At 34.4% G+C, this 26,593-nt stretch overlaps 1 long non-coding RNA gene across 1 annotated transcript in view; it reads left to right on the forward strand.

The window, feature by feature from the left end:
• The window catches only part of LOC106559683, a 47,309-nt gene extending 23,524 nt beyond the window's left edge, over positions 1–23,785 (forward strand). Inside the window, exons 2-5 of the long non-coding RNA XR_005369357.1 lie at positions 12,544–12,678; positions 14,618–14,696; positions 19,103–19,188; positions 22,875–23,785. This is a non-coding gene — a long non-coding RNA (uncharacterized LOC106559683). The remainder of the gene's footprint in view (positions 1–12,543; positions 12,679–14,617; positions 14,697–19,102; positions 19,189–22,874) is intronic.
• Positions 23,786–26,593: the final 2,808 nt, after the last annotated feature.

Genomic DNA, 26,593 nt, shown 5'->3' on the forward strand with positions numbered 1-26,593 from the left:
CTGATCTTAGGGGAAAGGCTCTGTGTTTCCCCATTAAGAATGATATTTGCTGTGGGCTTTTCAGAGATGGCTTTTAAGATGCTGAGGAATGTTCCCTCTATCCCTACACTCTGAAGAGTTTTGACCAGGAATTGATGCTGTATTTTGTCAAATGCTTTCTCTGCATCTATTGAGAGGATCATATGGTTCTTGTTTTTTCTCTTATTGATATGATCTATCATGTTGATTGTTTTATGAGTGTTGAACCAACCTTGCATCCCAAAGATAAATCCCACTTGGTCATGGTGAATAATCTTGATGTACTGTTGTATCCTATTGGCTAGTATCTTGTTGAGACTTTTTGCATCTGTGTTCATCAGGGATATTGGTCTGTAATTCTTCTTTTTGGTGGGGTCTTTGTCTGGTCTTGGAATTAAGGAGATGCTTGCCTCGTAAAATGACTTTGGAAGTATTCTGTCCCTTCTCTCCTTCGGAACAGCTTTAGTAGAATAGGTATTCTTTCTTCTTTAAAAGTTTGATAGAATTCCCCCTGGGAAGCCATCTGGCCCTGGACTTCTGTGTCTTGGGAGGTTTTTGATGACTGCTTCAATATCCCCCCTGGTTATTGGTCTATTCAGGTTTTCTGTTTCTTCCTGTTCCAGTTTTAGTAATTTGTGGTTTTCCAGAAATGCATCAATTTCTTCTAGGTTGCCTAATTTATGGGCATATAGCTGCTCATAATATGTTTTTAAAATCATTTGTATTTCCTTGGTATTGGTTACGATCTCTCTTTTTTCATTAATTTATTAATTCGAGTCTTTTCTCTTTTTAATAAGGCTGGCTAATGGTTTATCTTATTAATTCTTTCAAAGAACCAACTCCTGGTTTTGTTGATCTGTTCTACATTTCTCCTGGTATCTATTTCATTGAGTTCTACTTGAATCTTTATTAACTCTCTTCTTCTGCTTGGTTTTAGTTTTATTTGCTGTTCTTTCTCCAGTTCCTTTAGGTGTGAGGCTAGCTTGTGTATTTGAGTTTTATCCAATTTTTTCAGGGATGCTTGTATTGCGATATATTTCCCTCTTAGAACTGCTTTTGCTGTATCCCTAAAATTTCAAATGGTGATATATTCCTTTTCATTAGTTTCTATAAATCTTTTTAACTCTTCTCTAATTTCCTGGTAGACTCATTCATCTTTTAACAGGATGCTCTTTAACCTCCACGTGTTTGAGTTTCTTCCTAATTTCTTCTTGTGATTGAGTTCCAGTTTCAAAGCATTGTGGTCTGAAAATATGCAGGGGACAATCCCAATCTTTTGTGCACCAAGATTTCTTTTTTTTTTAACCAAGCAAAGAGGAAAACTGTATCTCAACTCAACAAGCTCAGCTCTTCTTCACCTGAGAACGAAAAAGAAATGTCTCCCAAAAGTCTTGAAGAAATAGATTCTGCATAGAAAATGAACACTTTCCTTACATGTGATACCACAAATTTGTATAGCGCCATTTACAGTATTTATGAATATAAGGCCTTGGTATCAAAATAAAGGATCAGCCAATCAAATGCTCTTGTAAGGGAAGGTGAAAATGTGGTTGGTACAATCCATGTAACCTCTTGGGAATAACACTGTCCAAACAATATGTATCTGACACTTTCCCAACTCTTTACCTTCGTTTTTTTACTATTGTTTCTGAATAACTGGTAATTTCTGATTATACCTTTATAATCAGAATTACTGGTAATTTCTGATTATAGCTTTGTGGCAAGCCTACATATCCTTCAAAGACTCGTAAAAATATAACTGTCAGGCATGTCAAATAGTCGATAAGAGCAAAGAGTATGGGATGAGGAAGAACTCGGTTAGAATTCTGCCTTCTTCGTGTACAAGCTGTGTGATCTTAAGCAAGATAGTTAAATTCTTCAAGCATCTGCTTCCGTATCTTTAAACTGAGACTACAATTTTATCTCATAAGATTGCCAATATCTTTAAATATGGCAATGGGACATAAGAATTCAATAAATGATAGATTCAGCTGGCCAGAAGAGCCTTGTTTTAACATCACTTCACTCTGAATTCACACAATAGTATGGTGTACAGATCCATAAGACATGTAACCAGGTTTAGTTTATTTCTTATTGCATATGTGCCACTACTGACATTGTGGTAGGCACACATCCCCAAAGATTCCTGCCCACTGGTGAACACTTGCTAGCCTGTCCCTGAGTTCCTAACCGTAGAAAGTGTGAGATAATAAATCGTGTCACTTTAAGCTGCTCAATTAGTGTGAGTTTGTTACACTGCAAGAAAAAACTAGTACAGGCATGTTAGTTAACCTTTATGACCTCAAGTTGTCTCATTTGTAAAACAGAGATAATGGCATTCATAGTACAGAAGTGTTGTGAGGGTCGATTATAAGGATAAATATTTTTATAAAAAGCAAATACTGTAAAATCTGAGATGGCCTGAGTACCGTTACAAATGTATGAGACTCAGGGATTATATTTGTACTCTAGTCATTTCTTCACAGCTCTTATCTTCCCCCAATTATACTGTGAGCCATAAACAGCCTCTATCTTATGTATCTGCATCTAAATACAAAATTATTGCAGAATTAGTCACAATGATAAAAATCACAACAGCTGTTACCTCAACAGGGGAGGAAAATAGGTCAGACGAGGAAGGGACACCAGAAACACAAAGTTTGAAAATATTCTCAATCTTGATCTGGGTATGATATAGAAATAGATATAGAAATAGAAGTAGATATAGTAATCATCAAGCTGTGCCTTTAAGGATTAGTGTGCTTCATGCACTTTTTTGTATTTTAACTATCCACTTTTTTAAAGATGTTATTGAATTAATCTCTGAAAAACATAGTTCTATTTTTTAGTGGACTATATTATTTTTATTACAGGTTTTACATAATCTATAATAACCTAACACAAATTGGACAGAAAAGGAAATGGACATACTAGGTTTTCTGGAGTGAAAGCAGCAGATGTACTGTTTCCAAAATGGCAAGAAGAAAACTTACAAATGACCAACAGATGGTCATGAAAAGATGAACATGAAAAGATGCTCAGCATCACCAACCATCAGGAAAATGCAAATCAAAACCACAATGAGATATCACCTCACACTGGTCAGATTGGCTAATATCAAAAAGACAAAAAGTAATAAATGTTGGCAAGAATGTGGAAAAAAAGTGAACCACTGTATACTGTGGGACTGTAAATTGGTGCAGCCACTATGGAAAGCAGTATGTGGACGCCTCAAAGAATTAAAAATAAATTTATCATATGATCCAGCAATTCCACTTTTGGGTATTTATCTGAAGAAAATGAAAACACCATTTTAAGAGATATATGCATCCCCATGTTCATTGCAGCATTATTTACAGTAGCCTAGATATGGAAGGAAGCCAGGTACCCATTGATAAATGAATGAATAAAGCAGATGTGATATAGATAAATGCAATGGAGTATTAGTCATAAAAAAGAATGAAATCCTTTTGTGACAACATGCATGGACTTAGACGGTAATATGTTAAGTGAAATAAGTTTGACAGATAAAAACAAATACCATATGATGTCACTTATATATGTAACCTAAATAATGAAACAAATGAACAAACAAAAATGAAACAGATCCAAGAAACAACCTGTTGGTTACCAGAGGGAGGAGGGGTTAGGAGACATATGAAATAGATGAAGAGGATTAAGAGGCACAAACTGCCAGTTATAAAATAAAGAAGTCATGGAAATGTCATGTATAGCATAGGCAATGTGGTCAATAATACTGGAATAACTTCATATAGTGACACATAGTAACTAGACACCATGGGGATCATTTTGTAATGTATACAAATATAAAACCATCATCATGTACACCTGAAATAGGCTATTTCATGTTGATTACAGGTCAATAAGAAACAAATGATGAAATGAACATTATAACATCTAGCCCCTAGGAGAGGGTCTCAGGGCAGGATTTTAAGACAACTTTTCAGGGAAGTGGCTTCAAAATAGACCTTTCTAAAATTAATCAATCAATCAATAATCAAAATCACAGAAATAGCCCATTGAGTCCTACATTGTGACCTACATATCCCTATATCTCAATAGATCTATAGTTCAGCAATCCAATGTTACAGAGTCATCAGCATTTAAAGAATTGAAATACCATGTATTGAAATGATCTTCATAAATTATTTAGCTTTCAGGAGAAAAATAAAAGACATGATATTCATGGACTGCCAGAGTAGATGGTAAAAATAGCAAAGGGCATATGCCCCTGGGACTCTTTCTTGAGACAACATTGAACTCTCATTGGCAGTGTCATCAGGTTAATGAAGAAATCTCTTAGGCATGGCACATGTTCAATCCGGATTGACATTGCTTGAGACGTGGTTTTAACAAATGCTTGTTCATCAATACTTACCCAAATGACTGACCTGAGTTAAAATTAGAAAAATGCCACTTGCTTCGAGGACTGAATGCCTGCAAAATCATTTTATGGGAGAGTGAGAGGCAACAATTTGATGAATATCAGAAGATAAATATCATTCTGTGTCCGACTATTGCAATGGTCTATTCACTTCAGTGAATCTAAGGAACATTTTAGAAAGCAGAGCAGTAGACACTTTTCATGACTTCAATCTTCAGAAACTAGGCAAAATCCTATTATCATCCTTAACTTTCAGACATAGTCTCAGAGCTTGAAGGGACTCAGAGATCACTAAATCCAAACTACTCTGTTTGCAGGAGGAAAAAAAATACAGCCTAGAGATTGAGCTTCTGAGAGAATTGAGGACTAGGATTTGTGTTATATTAAAGTGAGAATAATGATTATATTAAGGAAAATATATCAGCATAGTAATTAATTTTTAAGAATTATCAAGTAACTCCATTTTATGGAAAATTTTGTAAATGATTTTGAAAAACCACTTTCAGTTCTTTCTTGAAGTAATAACTCACAACTGCTGATCACTGAGAAATTTCTTATCAATGAAATACAGAGGGACAATACTAAATGCATCGTCACTGTAGCCAAAGGAATGAGAAAAGCAAAAACACAGGTGGAGTCTGACCAGGTTCAAGCAGATTTAACTGCTCCTGTCTCTCCCTCCGGTTCCCACATAACAGATGTCCCTCTTTGGGTCAACAAAAAAGGACTCTACATAAATGCAGTTAATGCTAATTAGGAGGCTTAGAAACCGCAATTAGCAAGCCCATATTGGAAAGGCCTGAAGAGAAATTTATTAAATGTTGGTGCTGCAGATGAAGGACTAGATTATGTGACCAAAAAAAAAAAAAAAAAGCCAAGTGCTATATGAAAGGCAGTAAACTGATCCAAATAATCAATCACTCCTAATGCTCCACATAACTTGGTATTTCTTCTAATTTGGACACAATGTCAACATTTTGAATGCTCACAAATCCATGTGGCCTGCCTAGGGCTACTTGTTACCAAAAAGAGTTTTGATCTGGGGTGCTGCCAATTTCAAAGAACTGGTAAACTAGGTAGGATGGGCTAGAAATTAGAGCAACTGCTCTTCGATTGCCCTCCCTCCTGTTTGGATATGCCTACAAATGTCAACTTTATGGAGAGCGTACTTACATTGATCTAGGTGTCAACTTAAGCAACTTGTACACTATGCCATTAGTTAGAAGAGCTAGCACCCAATCAAGACCTTCTGATTCCCTACCCAGTGCTCTTTGTACCCTCTCAGATACTCACTCATGAATATATCTGCCAAGTTACTTCTACATCATACAGATTCAGAGATATATGCATTTAACAGTATAAAAAGAAGTTAGAGGTAGACCAAGTACAAGTCATATGAATAAAGTACAAGTCATCTTTACAATACTCTAATTCTACTTCCTGCTAACCATATCTAAGTAACATTCCCCCTTATTTTCCATCATATCACCCATTATCAATTAGAATCACATTTACATAAGAAAAGTAACTCCCCGATTTAAAACATTACCCCAAGTCTCAGAGTCCTCAAAGTTAAAATTCCAGTTGTTACTGTTCAATCTGACACAGTGAAATCCATCATCTGTCCCAAATTTTATTTTCCTTGACTTCTCAGAAGTTTGCCTGCCTTGTAACTCGTTCTCACCTATGAGCCATGCTCTTTGATAAATGACAGCTAATAAACAATTTGCAAACAATTATGTTTTCATGCTTTGCCCCATTTAAAGCCAGAAAAGGCAAGGCAATCTCATTCTAGCTCTTCATTTCATAAACGAGGAAATTGTAGCCCATGGAATTTTACTTTTTACTTACTCCTCAAAACAGTAGAAGTAGAAACACAGGATACTGGACACCTAACAGAAGGATTCTTTTCTACCTTACTAGGATGACTCCAATCATACCAATTAATTTTTCTCTGTAAAGATCTGGTCTAAAATGCACAAAGTGTTCTTACAGGATGGTAGCCAACATCCTTTCTTTTTTTTACATCTTCATAATGAAAATAAAATTAATCCTCAGGGATTTAAGTATGTGTAAAGGTGTATACTACTATGAAATTTGTAAAATAATAAAGAACTAGAACAGTGCTTGACACTCTAAGCACTTTGTTTATTTCTGAAAATGAATATCCTATTTAACACAAAATTGAAAATCATTTCTGCCACAAAATCCAACCATAATGATCAGGAACCTAGAATTTTCCTAGAACATATTATAATCTGTTTTTTTTTCTTTGCAACTCTTTCCCTCAGAAAAAGTATTTTCTAGCAAAAAAAAAAAAAGGAAATCATTTTCACATATTGTAGCAAATGCATCACTAGATTAAGTTTTTTCCACCTCCTTCATTTTTGAAAAACACTCAGAATAATCCATGGTGAAATGTTCATTTTTCTCACCAAAAGTGGTTATCCAAAAAAATCAGTAGATAACAAAGGAAAGTAAAGGATGAACCTGTGTTATAAGAGTAATGAAGGGTACCTGGGTGAGACAGATAGTTAAGCATAGGACTCTTGGTTTCAGCTCAGGTCTTGATCTCAAGGTCATGAGATGGAGTCCCATGTCCAGTTCCATGCTTGGTGGTAAGTCGGCTTAAGACTCTCCCTTCCTCTGCTCCTCCCCCTACAGCTCTCATGCTGGTGCTCTCCTCTCTCTCTCTCTCTCTCTCTCTCTCTTAAATAAACAAACCTTTAAAAAAAGAGTAATGAAGAAAATTTCTGGATGAATATAAAAACTACAGGATTAAAACAATTCCATGACAAATCCATGATCTTGTTTCACATAATCTGATAAACTACTAGTGTTCCTATTGCCTTGTCATTGTTAACAGCATCAATCTTGTCCCAATTATTCACTTAAAATCCATTCTTGGCCAAGTTTTCTACTTCTCTAACTCCTATTCAAAGATAATCAGTTCCTACTGGATCTGTCTTTTCAATGTTTTATCAACACATTTTCTCCTTTCCCTTTCCACTGTTACAGTCTCAGTACAAGTCTTCCTGGTATTTGCTTTCCTCTGTTTTCCCTCAGTAGGAAGCATCAGACACCTGACTTCAAGAGTGATGTTCCATAAACAAAGTCCAGGCTTCTTACATCCTCTTCATTTTATTTCTTTTCTTAAAGATTCTATTTATTTATTTGACAGAGAGAGAGAGTGAGGGAGGGAGCACAACCAAGAGGATCAGGAGAGGAAGAGGGAGAAGCAGGCTTCCCTACTGAGCAAGGAGCCTGACTCAGGACTTGATCCTAGGACCCCGAGATCATGACCTGAGCTAAAGGTAGCAACTTAACCGACTGAGCCATCCAGACACCCCTGGCTTCTTAAGTCCTTTTATAAATAAATAAATAAATAAATAAATAAATAAATAAATAAATATGTGTGTGTGTGTGTATATATATATATTTATATATATCATTCTTTTCTGATAGCAGATATGACTCAAATTCCTTACTGGTACATTTAAATGTCTCTATAATGTGAGCTAAATCTACCTTCTTCCATTTCTCAATAATCTCCCATGAAGTCGCCATGTTCTAGAGCAATGCTGTTCAATAAAACTTTCCACAATGATGGAAATATTCTACATCTGTTCTGTCCAATAAGGCAGCTACTGGCCCCATATGCTTACCGAACACTTGAAATGAGGCTAATCCAACTGAGGAATTGAAATCCAGATTTTATTCAATTTAAATTTAAATTATGTAGCAACATGTGGCTAGTGACTACCTAATTGCATGACTTAACTCTTTAACTTTGGTTCTCAAATTTTATCATGCATCAGGGTCACCCAGAAGGCTTGTGAAAACAGTCAGTCAGACTCTATACCTGAATTTCTGAGTCTGTAATCTGAAACGAGTCCCAAGAATCTGCATTACTAAAAAGTTTTCAAATGATGCCAATGCTGTTGATTGGTCCAGGGTGCAAGTTTGAGTATTATTATCCTTGACATGCTTAAACCCTTTTGTCTCCTGAATGGACCTAGTACATATGTTTATATCTGCATAAGTTTCTGTTTGTAATTACATTCTACATTGCTTCATACTCACTTGCATGACTATTATCTCCTTCATATATCATCAATAACCTAAAAACAAAGACTATGTCTTGTTCATATTTGCAAGACCTAAAATATCTTGCTTAGTCATATAAACACAACAAACATACAGTAGAGGGTGTTGAATTGAATTAGAATCCAGCTATTTTTTTAATATTAAACATTTCAAACTGATTTTATTCATTCTAAATTTAAATTTTGGGTAGGTGGAAGAATTAGTTATAAAACTATATAGAACGCCTTAAACTTAATTTTAGAATTTGGATTACATAAATTTGAGATTCTCATGGTTCTCCATCAACAGAGTTATATAATAATACTCCAATGGCACTGGTAATTATATTTCTGAGATTAAAAAAGGAAAATATCACAGAGCTATTAGAGATAGTGGCTGTCACAAAGTATTATTAAGTGTTAAAAAATTAACAAGATAAATCTACCTCTCTAAGCAGAATTTTAGAACAAATGAGAAGCTCCTTTCAGCCGATTCAAACTTTTTATATACAACTTTTTTAAAAAATAAAAGTGAAAATAGCTTACATTTTCTGTTGAAATGAGGTTCAATACAAAAAGAGCAAGGCATCATTAAAATGAAGCTCAAGGTGATACAAACACCAGGAGAAGAAATGTTTCCAAGATCTTTTACAGCAGTAAGTCTAGTTAAGACCAGGCAATTAGTTCCTTACTGTGATCAGACACCTTTAAACCTGCAATTTGAAAGAAGCCACCTATAGAGAAATCACTTCCACTTCTTTTTAAATTATAGCAAGTCACCACCAAATTATTTTTCTTCAAATTATCAAAGAAGTTTACTCAGCACATTTTTTAAACAAACTCACTCTATATTATTAAAATTATATGTGGCTGTTCCATTAGCCAAATCATTCTTTTCCCATTTTTCCACTAATATGGGTCTTTATGTGAACATCAAAGAAATATGGTTAATGAATAAACATTCAAAATTATAGCACAGGGAAGAGCCTAGATGGCATCGGCTGGCCTTAGCACAACCTTATCTGTTGCTAGGCAACGATAGGTAATAAAAGGAGATCTGAAGCAAGCCAGCAAAAGAAAACCAGCCGCTGCCCATCTTTATTATCAGCTCTACTGCCACAATTAAATTAGTAGGAGGCCCCACATGAAAATGCAGCACCCAACTTGGGGGAGTTAAAGTTGTTTTTATCCTGTGATGTAAAGCCTACCTTTCTACACCAATAAAAGGCTTAACTGACAAGAATGCTAAGGAAAAAAATACATTGCATTTCATATATTCAATACCCCCTTTGAACTTGAGAGTCATTTCTAGTATTCTAAGACAGCCATTCAAATAGTCAGTAAATGTCTAAAAGCTTAAAATACATTCTGGATGTATCTTGTGGAGCAAGGTTATTTTGGTTGCTAGTATTTGGTTTTTGTTGTTGTTGTTGTCTTTTGTTAATGTAATTTATGGTCTAAGAATTTTAAATCGCTTCAGGAAAAGAATATCTACAGGAGAAAAATCAGCACACCATAGAGGGCCATGACTCCAATTAAGGACCAAAGAGTATTGATAAAATTGACATCCATGTTCAGAAATTTGTGTATTCTGCATTGTTGGGACAAAGTCTCATGGAACAGGTGGGGTTTGGGGTGGGTCTTCAGTCGGGGATTATAATATAAATAAAAAGCAGCAGTCATGCACAAGGAAATGGCGATCAAGAGAGACAAAGATACGTTCAGGACCAAGTGAGGAGATGCTTGCCTAGAAAGCAAAGTTCAGTGTTATTTTATTATGAACAGCTAGCATTCATTGAAACTCTATTCTTGCCAAGACAAAACAAAACAAATTAAAAAATATTTTTGTGCCTGATCTCATAAATCTTGATGGCAACCCTCCAAAGTAGGTGCTATTATATCAATTTTATAAATAAGGATAGATAGGTAAATGGATGGATAGATATATAAAAAGGCAAAAGAGAGAGATAGCAAGAAAAAAAGCAAACAAACGAAGCTTAAGGCATTATTTAAAATTTGCCTAAATTTACACAACCAAAACCCAGGTTGTCTCATTTCAAAGTTCAAGATCCTACTTACATTTTATATGACTTCCAGACAGGAGAGCAATATTGAGTAGGTGAAAATTAAGATAGATTACCAAAATTCAAATTTGATTTGTGAATTCTTCAACATAGATACTAAAACAATCATTGTTTTAAGTAGGAGAGTGAAAAGAATTAGTATTAAAACAATCAAGAAAATTTCTCAACCTAACCAGGTTTCCATTTTCAATGTTGCAACCCTTGGGGTCTCAGATATGACAGGTAAGCTCCATGAACCATTTAGGCCAGATATTCACTCCTTCTGTAAAATATACCTAAAGGTATTAAGAATGGATTGTTAAATGTAAGAATATATAACTATGGAATATTTGAATGACATAAGAATGATTTTATGATATTATGAATAAATATGTTTAATCGAAACTGGCTTTATTCCCCTATTGAGATTATCATTAAAAGGGTAGCTTTTAGAGAAGATTAAATTGATTACCCAAATAGCTCCTAAAATCATTTAATTAACAGGAACTTGGAAATCTGGGGTTTTGTTTGTTTGACAGCCAAAGGAGCAATTCAATACAAGTTGTTGGGCTTTTCTTATGGGCAGATAAAAGAATCCTGGTACAAACATTTTTCTGAAACATGCAGAACAGAGAATGCAGTTCCTATGTGTTTGTTTATTCTAATCAATGGATATTTCATTAGAGATATATTGGAATTCAATTGGTAGAAAATTTTAAGCACTTTAGTTTACTGTCTCAGAGCCATTTCCAGTCATCTATGGCTCCTCTGGGTAAAAAGTAGGAGTCTTGCTAACCTTAGTTTTACCCTTTTTCTATTTATACTCTACTGCCTCCAGTCTCCTCAGCATTCACCTCCTGCAGGATTGCTAATGAAAAGAATTGCACATTATTCCTATTTGCAGTTCAATCTGCTCAGCAGAGTTTTACCACTAAGAAATTTCAGGTTTTATACTAGAAAACTGACTCCTCATTGGTGGGAGGCCATTCAGCATTATTGGAAATGGGATGTGAACATTTTTCATGTTCATCAAAGGGATAATAGGTGAAAAACAATTGAGAAACACTTCTATCAATAATGAACATTTATCTGTCCGTCTTGGCTGATTTACTTCACTTGGAACTTCTTTCCCTATTTTCTTATGGTCAATGTCTAGACATTCTTTAAAATCAAGCTTAGGGGAATCTGGGTGGCTCGGTAGGTTAAGCATCTGCCTCTTGATTTTGGCTCAGGTCATGAACTCAGGGTCGTGGGATTGAGCCCCATGTCAGGCTCCGTGCTCAGCGGAGAGTCTGCTAGAGATTCTCTCTCTCCCTCTCCCTCTCCCTCTGCCCCTCCCCTGCTCATGAGTTCCCCCCACCCTCCTCGCTTCTCCCTCTCAAATAAATAAATTTAAAAAGATAAGTTTAGGGGTCGTCTTCTCTGAGAACTCTCCTATGAACATTACATTGGGTCTATGTGACTGTTTACCACTTAGATTGCTACATCTTTCAAAACAAAGATTGTTCATTGTTCCTCATTGGATCACAGTACATATGAGGCTTCTTGTCACAAAAGAGATGCTCAAATAATGTGAGATGAACTGAAATTAACTGGACTTTCAGTCTAAGTAAGTGATTCTACCTTTGATCTTACAAAGATGCATGAGCAAGAAAAATGTCTTTCCTTCCAATGTAACATGTCCCTTTTACATCACACTCAGCTCTCTTGCAAAGCTTTGTTCTTCAGTCTATACTTGTATTACCTTCTTTTTCTCCAATAGAGGAAGAAGCCTGTCCTATTTCCAAGAATAATTTCTATGCTCCCTGGAAACTTATCCCATAATTACACCCTTTTTTCTTGCAAAGCCTCACTCTTCTCCTGATTCATTTCTTTTGCCTACAGACACTCTCAGTTTACTTAACCTAAAAATCTTCTCAAGAGACCTTATTATCCCCTTGAATTACAATTCTTGTTATCTCTTCACTCACAGATTTTTCCCCCAATCTTCTGGTCAGTAAACAGTGAGCATTATTTGTAAATAAATGAAGATCAGAAAAAGAGGAACTATTGAGAAGCTGCTTTGCAAGTATGAGAGGAAGAATGTGCTGACAGAGGGTGGTAGAAGGTACTATTTATATAAAGACTAGCAAAGATACTTAATGAGCTCTACCTCACCAAACCCCAAACATTAATAAGGAGTTGTCACTCAACAGTCACCATATGAACATTTATCTACAATTTCCAAATTCTGGAATTTGTTTGGTATAGATCTTAATTTCACATTAGAAATCTTAATTTTGAGGAATCCCCATATCTGGTAGTGAATTGCTGGGTCATACTAGGTATTTATCTAAAGGATCCAATACAGTGATTCGAAGGGCCCATGACCCCCTCATGTATATAGCAGCAATGTCCACAATGGCCAAAATATGGAAAGAGCCTAGATATCCATGGACAGATGAATGGATGTGGATATGGATATTGTGGTATATGTATGCAATGGAATATTACTCAGCCATCCAAAAGAATGAAATCTTACAATTTGTGGTGATGTGGATGGAACTAGAGGGTATCATGCCAAGTGAAATAAGTCAGTCAGAGACAAACAAGTATCATATGATTTCACTCATACATGGAATTTAAGAAATAAAACAGATGAACATAGGGGAAGGGAAAGAAAAATAAGATGAAATCAAAGAAGGAGACAAACCCCAAGAGATTCTTAACTAAAGGAACCAAACTGAGGATTGCTGGAGGGGTGGGGGGTGGGGGGGTGTAGTAGCTGGGTGATGGGCATTAAGGAGCGCACATGATGTAATGAGCACCGGGTATTATATGCAACGGATGAATCACTAAACTCTACCTCTGAAACTAATTTTAAAAAACTTAATTTTGAAATGTGAGTATGCAAAATGTGTGTTATATGTAAACTTTCTCTGGAAATACCTAATTTTTGGTAAAGTTTTGAGAGTTTTAATTTTTTGTTTAGTTTGGTGGATTGTTGTGTCAAGTTCATTTTATGTCAGAAGAAGCACATTACACATGATTTAATTTTCTGAGAGGTCAGTGAAGAAGGACGGCAGGGAAGGAGGGAAGAAAAAAGATTCAAGTTTCCTTACAAACAATGTGGAGTTATATATGTCATTAGAAAATGCTTGTTGCTACAGGGTGAGGTTATCAAACAAACCACATATTTGTGGCATCAAGCAAATTCAAGCTGAAATGAGATTCAAGCTGAAAAAGTTATGTTTATATTTTGTGTTTTAACTATTTTATTGTGAAGAGATTATTTATAGTAAATGACCTCATTAAACCTCATTATAGTAAGTTATTATAGTTATACTCCCAAACTTATTCATGCCATCCTGTGTCTTCACTTTGGGTTGCTGCAGCCTTATCACACTAAGATCCTTGGTCATATGACTTGCTTTGGTCAATGGGATAGAATATGGCATAATGGAATGCAAGCGGAGATTTGAAAAATGCCGGTATTTTGTTGCTTGTATTCTTGCTGCTGTTCAAATATGTCTCCATGTAAACAAGTCTGGATTAGCCTAAAAGAGCCGGCCATTGAATCAAGGCTCTCTGAGATCAACATCTCCCAGATAGCTGTAGATGCATAAGGAAGCCTAGCTAATAGCACAATTGTTCAGCTAAGTCCAACTAAAATTACTAATAACTAATTTAGTCTGGTATTTTTATCTCCTGATAAATGTCATTTTTAATAATCACAGGTTTCTCTCAGAGACAGATTGTTCTAATGCACTTGTTGTAAATATAAAATTTAACAGTTAAATATGTGAGCTGCAAATACTTACACAGTGATGAAGGGCTACATTCATTTAGTAAAGTGTAAGTCCCAACATATTGATTTTATCCTGGAAGTTGAACTTAAGGTTGAACTTCTAAATAGAGTAAATTCTTAAAATATCCCTATTATGATGCTCTTTGATGAATCTTACTTAAGGATACATATACATATTTAATTTACTATGGTCTCATATTAGTTTAATGTATAGAAAGATACCACTGTTAATCTACTCACCATACTTTTTTATTCTCAGATTTTAAATGCATACTACATTTAGAGGCTTAATATTCTTGATATTTGAGGCTCTCCTTGTGGTAAGAATAAGCAAACTGGTAAGTAATAGAAATTGTAATTTCTCAATGCACATAATCTTTGGATATGCTTAAAATCTATGAAAACCTAGAATGATTTGTGGGCTTATCTTACCAGTTTTTATAGCACTTTGTAAATCTTCTCTTTCTTAAAGAACACCTATTTAATATTCAGGTTCCTTAATTTGGCATATTGCTAAATATGTTATACAGTTATTCATTTATGAAATACAATACCTACCTAAAGCAGCGGTCAAGTCCACAAAACCATAACTTCAGGTTACAGTGATTATATAACTACATAAACGAGGACATTTATTTATATTAAATCTAAGATTCACATGCTGGCAAATTTTACCTGGCTGAGTCATCATCACCCTTCTGCAACAGAAAAATATTGAGATAAAACAGCATAAATATAAAGATATTACAACATATTCAGTTTGTATCATTTTCTGATTAGTAAAACAGTCTTGTGAAAAAAGTACAGAAACTTTTATGAAGCTAGCTAAGGCTTGTTAAAGTATTCGTTATACATAGAGAAAGCGAATTTCGTCAGATATTCAAGTGAATAAAAGATAACTCTCTAAAGAAAAGTCAGATCTTTTTTGTTTTATTATGTTTGTGTTAGTGTGTATTTTTTCTCCATTCTCGAGAGGACTCTGTGAGATGAAATTGTAAGAAATGGATAGCTATGAAGCTGAGTGCCCAAAGCCAAACAACAACAACAAAGAGCGCTAAGACAAGAAGTGCAGATGAATTTTAGAAGTTAGGACATGGTTAAAAATAAAACATAAATGTTAGAATTAGTATTTATATAAGCAGGAATATCATAGGTGAACAATGAATCAGAGCCAAATAAAGATTCCAGAATCAGCTATGAAATTAAAAAAAAGAAGAATTATTTACTGATTGCCTACTAGGTGCTGGATACTACATTTCTGCTTGGCCCAGATTACCTCACTTAATCCTCACCACAACTCTGAAGTAGGTATTACTGCTTCCATTTTATCAATGAAGCAACTGAGAAACAGATCAATTACATGACTTGCTTATGGTTCCCTAAATTAAGCTGTGTAAATAGAACAGAAACCAGAGCATGTGAGAGTCTAAAGCCTTTGCTCTAAATTTGGCACTAGCAGCAAGACAAGAGAACACCGATTGCGGAGTCCAATTTCTACCTCAGCCTCAGGATTATTTTACAAGCATCCCCAGTCTTACAAACACTCTGTTTACTAAATGGTCCACTCTTAGAAATGGTCACTGCTGCTCCATATCCCTTGTTCCACTTTATGAATTACCCACAAAAGGGTGGTTTCTGCATCTAGTCTAATTCTTTAGTAGGCTTAGAGAATCTTATATCCCATCTGTGTATCAGGCTAGAGTTAGTAATTAATAAAATAAATGTTTATTGAGTCATCCTTATGTAAGAGATTTTTATTCTATTAAGAAAACATAACAATATGACACAATCACTGCCTTGTAGGATGTTAAAGGCATAAGATATGTAAGAATGGCTTAAATATAGATGGTTCCCGAAGGGCAAATCAAAATAATCCAAACTCCCTGTTTTGGCACACAAAAACCAAAAATAAATTTCATTTTAGTAACAGTAAGTCTAGTTAATCATCAGGTTTGCCCATGTTAGAGACAGAGCGAAGTCATGACTAAGGATAAATAGTGAGATACAATCAGTATGTTTAGCACAAAGCTTCAACATAGTGAGGGCTCAATGAACATTCACTACCTATTTAGGGTCACATTGAGTACCAAAACAGTAAAAATTGCAAGGGAAGAAGCATTTACCATTCGAGGGGAGCTTTCTACCTCTTATGTGAAAAATGAATTTTATACAGGCTTTGTGATTTCAGGAGAGTGCAAGAAGAGAAAAAATGAAGCTGTGTCATATATTTGTAGAAGAATGATGACTATAATGCAACGACAAAAATAAAGTACAAAGAAATTCCTATGGGAGTTTAGAAGAGAGGAGGGTATTTCAGGCTATAAAATAATATTCCATTTTATCCTAGTTATAGCTAGGGCTGTCAAATTCATGGTTAGTTCCTAAGTATATTCCAAGACTGTCTTGTTCTTTTGGAATACACATGTAAAAGTCAGAGATAGAACATTGAGAAAAATATCTGGATACTCAAGGCCAAAAGCATATTGTGAAACAAAAATCAAGATTTAAGAAGAAAATGTATGGAGATTACATAATATCACTTCAGGATAGGTGACTTTTTTAAAGGAAACAGCTAAAACTCTATACCTAAGAGAAGCAAAACATGTCACAAAAGTGAGATTGACCCAATGAATTAGTACAGTTGTGAAGTTACACGGACAGCAGAACAATTGGTTTCATACCTCAATAAGAGTTGTGGTCAGTGTTAAGCCAGTACAGTACTACTAAACCAAATTATTTATCCTATTTTGAGAGACACAGAATCTTGGAATTTGCCAAGAACTTTTAAGAATCAGTCTTATACAAAAAGTCTTTCAGGTTATCCCCTGAAATTATTTGAATGGCTCCAATGTTACAGAATATTTTTATCTTATAGCAGAATACATTTATTTTTCACTCCTCTGAGAATTAGGCTTCTTCCTGATTCTTGGACTAAAATCTTTTTCTAATAATTTCTACCTTTTGGTTCTAATTCTCTCTAAACATAATGAGCACTCACTCGTTTTCCTATTTGAATTCCAAAATAATCAAACCACCTATTGCTATATTTCCATCTCACTACTTACCAAGCCATGTCATTTCCAGGTTCCCCATTATCCTAATTTCTCCTCTCTGAAAGCACTAGTTATGAGTTAGTACCAATGACACGTATAACCAGTACCACAGAGTACCTCTCAGGTCAGTAATTCTCATACTATCTCTAATGAAATACCACTAGACTTTTATCCCTCTCTGTCCTGAAGACAAAAGTTTAGTTTAAAACTTTTACTAAAGGACTGAAAAAAGATACAGAATATAAGCTCTATATTATTACATTTATCTCACATAAAATTACTCAAATTGCTTTCCTCTCAATTTCTTTCCTTATCTCATCATAAACTAGTAACGAACTATTGTGAACTGAAAACACTATTCCAAATAACAGATGTTACATTTAGGTTGACATAGCCCATGCTTGTATGACTGTTGAAAATAAATGCTTTTATTGAGCTCTGTCAACCAAATTCACATGAATATTTATTAAGCTAAATTACTCCATCCAGATCTGTATTATTGAATTTCTTTTGATAACATAAATTCAGTAATCTTAATACATTAATGATTGTCAAAAGTCAATTTGCTATTATCAACAATTCCTATCTTTATTTTCTAATGTATTTTTGTTATTAAAATAATACACTCTCAAAAAAAATACACTCTCAAGGTAGATAAAAGATGTAAAAATATATAGTACACAGGGAATAAAAGTAAAGTCTGCCATAATTCTGGTTTTTAAGCCTAGCGAATTAGACCATTGCCCTTATAGCCAGAACAGAAACTAAATTTAAATACAGATCCATAAATTACTATATATGGACTTTGAGCAAGTAATTTATTTGCCTAAGCTTTCTCATTTTGAGAAAAGAAGATAAAAGCCTCTGTGTAAGCTAGTTGTGAGCATTAAATAAGTTTATAAATTGCTTAAGAAAGGGCAGGCAAATAGTAAATTCTCAAAAAAGTTAAATGTTATTACCAGATATAATATTATACTGTTCATAATTTGGTGTTTTCCTCCTGTACATTTGGTACACAAAATTGAGATTTTACTGTATTTTTTATCCTATTGTTTTCACCTAATATTATATTATGCAAATATCCCATCACATTAAATTGTTTTTAAGGAATCATTCTAATGGCTTTGTTGTTGTGAATTATTGTTCTCCTCTCCAGAATATAGGATATCTTTACTGTTTTTGTGCTTTCTGCCATTTTGAAAGATGGTTTTTGTAACTTCATCCAAATTATTTAGCCAAATTGCTGGGGAGAAAAAGTTCAATTTATAGTTCACCAGCAGAGATCTTCCTTTAAGTCAGTGTTTCTCAAATTTGATCATTTTTTTTTTCTTTTAAAGGGTAAAGTATGCTTTTCCTAATAATATGAAAACATAACATAAGGATTTTCAAAATTATGTGGATTGCAATCTTTTTTTCTGATAAGGGCATGTCATTTCAGGACTAAAATTTTTGACTTTCTTCCCACCCAAGGAGCACATCCTTTATTATACCAGGCAGGGTACAGCCAACTACAGCCTGCCTCCATGCCAAATCTAGCCCGCTTTCTATTTTTTTAAATGTTATATCTGAATAAGGCATGCTCATTAGGTTACATATTGTCTGGTGGTTTTTACATGAAAGTGATAGAGCAGTTACAACACAGACTGTACCACCTACAAAGTTGAAAATATTTACTCTCTGGCACTTTACAGAACAAGTTTGCCAGTTCCTGTTATAGATAAAGAAGAAGAAAAGAAATGGAAAAAAAAAAAGAAAAGAAAAGAAATTGAATTAATGGGTAGGTTCTATTGTTTTCTTGCATTTTCACCTTTTTTAGTGAATTATAGTTGACACACAATGTTACATTAATTTCAGGTGTACAACATAGTGATTCAACACTCTATACCTTATGCTGTGCTTTACCATAGGTATCACCATCATCTAATACCATGAGACCATTAGAGTGTTATTGACCAAATTCCATATATTGTACCTTTTATCGTTGTGACTTACTCATTCCATAACTAAAAGCCTGAACCTCCTACTCCCCTTCATTCATTTGGGCTAGTAATAATTTTATTGCAAGTGAAAACCAAAACTACCATCATGGCCTGAGGTTAAAATAAAATAATTTTTTAAATTGTGTTTGGGGTGGGATGGCACACACAAGTCAGAATGTCTTGTTTCGTAGCACCTACAAAGTATGTATGGAGTAAGGAATCAGTTAATATACAAAAGACATTTCGATGTTAAATTAGCATTTATTCTACCTGGGGATAACTTAACATATTTATAATTTAAGGATTTTCATTTAATGTGGGACCATTGAGGCCATTTTTTTTGTAATAATAAATTTATTTTTTATTGGTGTTTAAGTTGCCAACATACAGAATAACACCCAGTGCTCATCCCGTCAAGTGCCCCCCTCAGTGCCCGCCACCCAGTCACCCCCACCCCCCGCCCTCCTCCCCTTCCACCACCCCTAGTTCGTTTCCCAGAGTTAGGAGTCTTCCATGTTCTGTGCCTTTCACCTTCTCCTCTTCTTCACGAACTCTCATTCACATTAAGATGAAGACCAGGTATTTAGCTACATGTCATCTGAATATCTAAAGTTCTGTTCATTTTTCCTTTGTCTTTTTCTCTCTGCTCTTCAGTTTAGATCATTTCTATTGGTCTATCTTCAAGGTTATGGATTCCTTCTTCTGCCAACTCATACTTGCTATTGATTTCATCTAGTGAAATTTTCAGTTCTATTACTATGCTTTTCATGTCTAGATTTTCCATTTGGAAATTGAGTAAAGGATAGATTCCCTTCTAGGGTCTTCTGAGAGACCACCACTCTACACAAACCCTGATTTTAGACCTCTGGCCTTCAGAACTGCAAGGGAATAACTCTCAGCTGTTTTAAGTGAGCACATTTGTGATAACTGGTTACAGCAGCCTTAGGAAACAAATACAGACCCTATCTAAATTGTTGACACAGACTCCATGAACATAATAAAATGACTGTTGTTTTATGCCATTGGATTTGAGGTGATTTGTCACACAGAAGATTACTAGATCAATTCACATGTAGATATTTGGAAATTCTGAAATGCTCAAAATAACCACTGTTGACTATGCATTACTCTTGTCCCAAGTTATCACATGAATTTTCATTTGCTATCATTCTTCCTTTCTCATTTCACAACAGTTTAAATTTTGCATCATCATTATTAGATTATCATATGGGATTATTTGCTACCTCTACAATATGTAGTATAAAATTTTGTGTATTTTAGTCCATGATTTTCCAGTTAGGTAAGACTTGTATGCATCATGGCTTATTTGTGAATCATATATTTTCTTATTGCTAAAGCTGGTGTGTTTTTATGTGTTTGTGTATGTATACACACACATATACAGATTTCTATCAGATTAACTTCCAGAATGGCACTTGGTTTCTGGTGTGCTGCTTATGAATTTTGGCATTTAAATAAATTGCAATATACTATTAAAACAAATTACTGAGTAATCACTAATTTTACAAAACATTATTTGTATATATAGTCATGTTCTCATACAAACAAAATAAAGATTTTTTCCACTGAATGTGGAATTTTTTCCTAAGTAAGCTTAAGTGAAACACACACACACACACACACACACACACACACCAACTTTAGTTAGCTGTGCAGTAGTTGCTCCCACATCCACTTATAAATTGACAGAATTCCACTTAAGGGTGATATTACACAGCATATGATTCTTTCCTGTGTATAAGCAATCTTTGTTAGATACCTGGATTACATTAAGATGTATAAAGGCTCCGTCAATTTCCTCAACTGTCAGCCTAATTACCCTTTAAAAAAGAATAGCAGGTTAATTTGGCAAGACTTGAACTTACTAAAGATGTTAGCTAATGGTTAGTATTTTCTTTTCTAAGAGCACACAAGCCATTTGCTTAATAATTCATTTTCAAGTGTTAACATAAATCAACCCCAAACTCTCTAGTTCTCAGCCTCTGAAATCTAATTTACTCCCATCCGGAAAATCTTTGTTCTTGTCCACCTTTACCTTTATGGTGCATTTTTCAGACATTTCCAGTAACAGATACAATGTCCAAGAATCAAAACAATAATAAAGAATGTCCTAAATATTTTTTGCAGGATGCCTAGGTGGCTCAGTGGTTGAATGTCTGCCTTTGGCTCAGGGCATGATCCTGGATCCCTGATTGAGTCCCACATGGGCTCTCTGTGGGGACCCTGCTTCTCCCTGTGCCTGTGTCTCTGCCTGTCTCTGTGTGTCTCTCGTGAATAAGTAAATCTAAAAAAATATGTTTTGCTCTTTATAAATCCACTGTTACTTGTTTTTATCAATTACTACTTTATAAAATCCAAAACTCCAAAATTAAATTTTCAGGGCTTTTCTCCCTCAACATGACCTAGTTTTGAAAATATTACTCATTAATTTTGCCACTTAATTCTGAAACTTCTATTGACTCACACCATCTTTGACATTAATTTTTTTTAATTTAAAAAACCCTAATCATTCCATTGATTCTTTTTATTAATATGTTAAAACTTGCTTGTATCTTCTTGCCGTGGATTCAAATCATAGTCTAATTCTTGCTTACACTAATTACAAGTATTGCATTTCGCCCCATTTTTCCATTGAGAATTCTGTATTTTTTTCATACTGATTTGTAGGAATCCTTTGTACCTGCTAGATACAAATCTTCTTTCAGATAGATGTCTTGCAAGTATCTTCTCCCTTTCTGAGTTACTTTTCTCTATGTTAATGATGTCTTTGGATGAACAAAAGTTGTAAATTGTAATATATTCTAATTTATCATTTTCCCCTTTAGATTGGTGTTTTTTTTTGGGGGGGGGGGGGGCTCTGTTGAAGAAATATCCCCTCTCAAAAAAAAAAAAAAAGAAAGAAAGAAAGAAAAAGAAGAAGAAAAAAAAGAAATCTCCCCTCTCCAAGATCTTTCACTTTTATGTCTACAATCGATCTCAAACTGGTTTTTGTGAACGGTGTGATAAGAGTCAAGATTTGTTTTTTCCATATGAATACTGAGTTGACCAGACACTGCTTATTGAAAAGACCATCATTCCCCATGAATTAAATGTTTCTATCAAAAAAAAATTTTTTTGACTGAGTTTTACACAATTATAGAGAATATAATAGAAAATTTACTTATGTCATTATCTGCTTATTGTGTCCTCATTCTTTTCCTTTAGATGAAGTGCAGATAAATTTTTAAAGAACTGAAAAAAAAGTAAATATATATTTAAAAAAGAGAAGAGATTTTTAGAGAAACCAACCCTATTTTAATATTCAATTCCAAACTATGAAATAACTCTTTTTTTCCCAAAGCATTGACACTTCTGCTTTTCTTCACTATTATGGAGGGAAGTTTAATAGTAAAGGTAACTCTAGCTGCTGTAATGTTCAAAATGTCCTAAATCAAAGCTTAACATGGGTATTCCTATTACACAGGTGACTCTCCTCCAAGTGGAAAATCAGCCCTCATGCTCCTTCCAGATTTTGATTTCACCATATTCAACATGGCTTGCAGGGTTACTGGGCCCATTTACATCAAGCCATCATGATGGGAGACAACAAGGAAGACCTCTCATTGAAGACTTACATGTGCCATGGCTTGAATTGGTGCACACACATTTGCCAACATTCTACTTGCTTACTTACTCACTCACATGGCCAAACCTAACTACAAGGGAGGCAGAGAAACGCAGTCCAGGAATATTGAAAGAGTGAAACTGACTTGAGGAACAGACAGCCATTCTTTGAAATAAGAGAAAGGCTAAAGGTTTTGAGAAATAATCATATGTTATCCTATGAGTCATATGATAACAATTGTCCTTTACATGAATGATTCAAATTTGCTACTCATAGCTCAAATGAAGCAAAGTGTTGAATGATTCTTAGGTTATACATTTGTAATTGTGTCAATTTTTTGCATTAGTCAAGGGAATTGTTTTCTAAGAAAATTCCAACTCCATGTCCTTAGCATATATCAATATTCATATTTATATTTATACAAAGAATGGAAAATGTAAACATGTTAGAGAGTCTCTGAGGAAGACCATGTTTGACTCTTGATCACTGATGAACCTCAATTTCCTAGAAATGTATGTGGCACGGAGTGGACAATAAATAATGCTTCTATGGTTTAAACAAATAAGAATTTTGTAGGTACTTTCTCACACACAAATGTATATAAGGCTGTCATTATTTGAGTTGATTTATAATGCTGCTTAAATACACAAGCTGTGAAGACATACTTTTTTCCCAATTGACTTTTTATCTGTCTGACAAATGTATTTTTTAAAAGATTTTTTAAATTTATTTATTTATTCATGAGAGACACAGAAAGGCAGAGACACAAGGCACAGGGAGAAGCAGGCTCCATGCAGGGAGCCCGACGTGGGACTTGATCCCCGGTCTCCAGGATCACACCCTGGGCTGAAGGCAGTGCTAAACCACTGAGCCACCCAGCTGCCCCAAATGTATTTTTTTAATTTAATTTCAATTAGCCAACATATAGTACATCATTAGTTTCAGATGTGGAGTTCAGTAATTCATCAGTTGCATACAACACCAAGAGCTCATCACATCACGTGCCCTCCTTAATGCCCATCACCCAGTTACTCTATCCTCCCAACCTCCTCCCCTTCAGTAACAATTTGTTTCCTAAGTTAAGAGTCTCTCATGGTTTGTCTCTCTCTTTGATTTCTTCCCATTCAGTTTTCCCTCCTTTCCCCTATGATCCTCTGCAGTTTCTTATATTCCACATATTAGTGCAACCTTATGATAATTGTCTTTTCCTGATTGACTCATTTCATTCACCATTATACCCTCCAGTTCCATCCATGTCTATGTAATTGGTAAGACTTTTATACAATGTTATAACCTTAGACCCATTTTTTGAAGAATAAAAAGGTTTAACTATCAAAAAAATTGATATTAATTCTTTCAATTCAGTACATGAAAATTAAAAGATTCATGAAATGGAATTCAATGACTCTTTTATTTAAACAAATAAGTAACAGTTGTATTTCTTTGAATGCTTATTCTAAAGATTTTTTTCTACAACATATTTCAATTGAGCTCCATATGATATACACTGAAACACAGACTTGTGAAAAGAACAAAATTTTCCCTTACTATAATCATGATAAAAACTATATAGCACTTGTAGCCAAAATTGAGGAACTTTTTTTTAAGTAAGCACAGAATGTTATCAAAAGACATTTAGCATTTATCAAGTTGATAAAGCATATTGTACAACCATGTGTGTGAAATAAGCCACTCTTATTTATCAGAAGTTAGAGAAGTACCATATGATCCAGCAATTCTACTTCTAGTTATATGGCCCAAAAGAATTGAAAGCAACTGCTAGAAAAAAACATGTATGTATACACACTCATAAAAGCACTATTCACAATAGTCAAAAAAGGAGCACCAGACAAAATGTCCATCAGTCAATTAATGGATGAACAAACATGGTATATACATGAAATGGATTATTATTCAGCCTTGAAAAGGAGAATGAAATACTGATACATGCTATATAGTGGAGGAATTTTGAATACATTATGCTAAATGAAAGAAGCCAGACACACAAGTTAGGTATTATAGGAATATTTTTATACGAAATGTCTAAAATAAACTCATACAGAAAGAATTCATATTACTGATACCTGGGAGTTGGGAGGAGAGAGGAGATTGGGGAAAATGTGCTTTACACATATAAGGTTTTCTTTTGGACTGATAGAAATGCCAGAGTTTTGGAACTAGATATAAGTGGATTGTGTACAACACTGTGAATGTACTAAATGCCATTGACATTGTTCACCTTCAAAGTTTAATTTCATACATGAATTTCACCTCAATAAATAAAAAATGTCACTCTTGTTTAAAAATATGTATCTGTATTTATATGTAAATCTATATGTAAATGGTGCATAGTAAAAAGCCAGGAAAATTTATGAACAATTTTAATAATGGTTATCACTGGATTTGGAATTTGAGTTTTTTTCTCCTTCTAAATTATTATTTCTGTAATTTTATAAGGAGGTTATATTACTTTTGCCATCCTCCCAAAAATTCATATATAATGATGATACACATATACCATAGATAAGTTGTTACCATTTCTTAAATATGCATATTATTCTATGTGAGGTGGTTGATAATAATATACTTGGTCTTAGACTGAGTTTATAACAACAGTAAACTAGGAAGGGGAACTCTAAATGAGTACAGAAGTTATGACTCCATCTAGAACACTTCCATATCAAATAGAGTTAGTATGCAATTTCTTTTCAATTATACACTAAAATTATATATAGTAAATTTTATAGTAAAATTTATATATAGCAAATCATGTGTATCCTTGAAAAGTAATAGTATAACCTTAACATTCTTGAAGTTTATAGCCAAAGACCCAGATGTACAAACACAACTATATCAACTGTTTCCTTTGGGAAGCATGTTTTTCATAATGATATAAAAATTTTATAAATTCAATAAAGTAACCACATACTTAATTCAGGGGCAGTATTTTAGATGCAGATGAAGGCTGTGAACTAGGATCACTGTGGTAGACAAATGGTCTTCCAAAGATGTCTGGTCCATATCTATGAAATTTGGTAAACATGAAGGAGTACCTATACATTGGATCTCTATCCTCTGTGACATTAGCAAGATATGACCAAATGTCTTGGTAACTACCTTAGGATGATATGAGGAATAGCAATTAATGAATGAAATCTATGGGAAAAACCCATGCATATGGACACATGGCTAGAGGGCTACCCGACCCATAGTCAGTGAGGAAATTCTGCCTAAAACAATCACTTAAGTAGCTTTATCATTGACTATAATCTACAGGGCCTGAAAGCATGGAATAGAAAAATAGAATTTGACAATGCCTGTATGTCAAGCACAGACCATGTAATCTGGAGAAATAATACTGGCCTCTGATACATGGAGAGTTGTCCTTTATTGAAGATCAAAGAGAGCTCACCAGGCCTCACCATGGCATCAATAACATATCCTTCAAAATGGTATACCTATTTTTCCTCTAGTTCCTTGCACATCTATAACCTTCTATGCTGATATGTTCAGGGGGCATATATAATAAAATGCCCATGAATTTTGATCAGTAGAAAAAGAGTATCTTCAATTTTAAA

This window comes from Canis lupus, chromosome 14 (genome assembly GCF_011100685.1).
Source record: "Canis lupus familiaris isolate Mischka breed German Shepherd chromosome 14, alternate assembly UU_Cfam_GSD_1.0, whole genome shotgun sequence".
Taxonomy (NCBI): domain Eukaryota; kingdom Metazoa; phylum Chordata; class Mammalia; order Carnivora; family Canidae; genus Canis; species Canis lupus.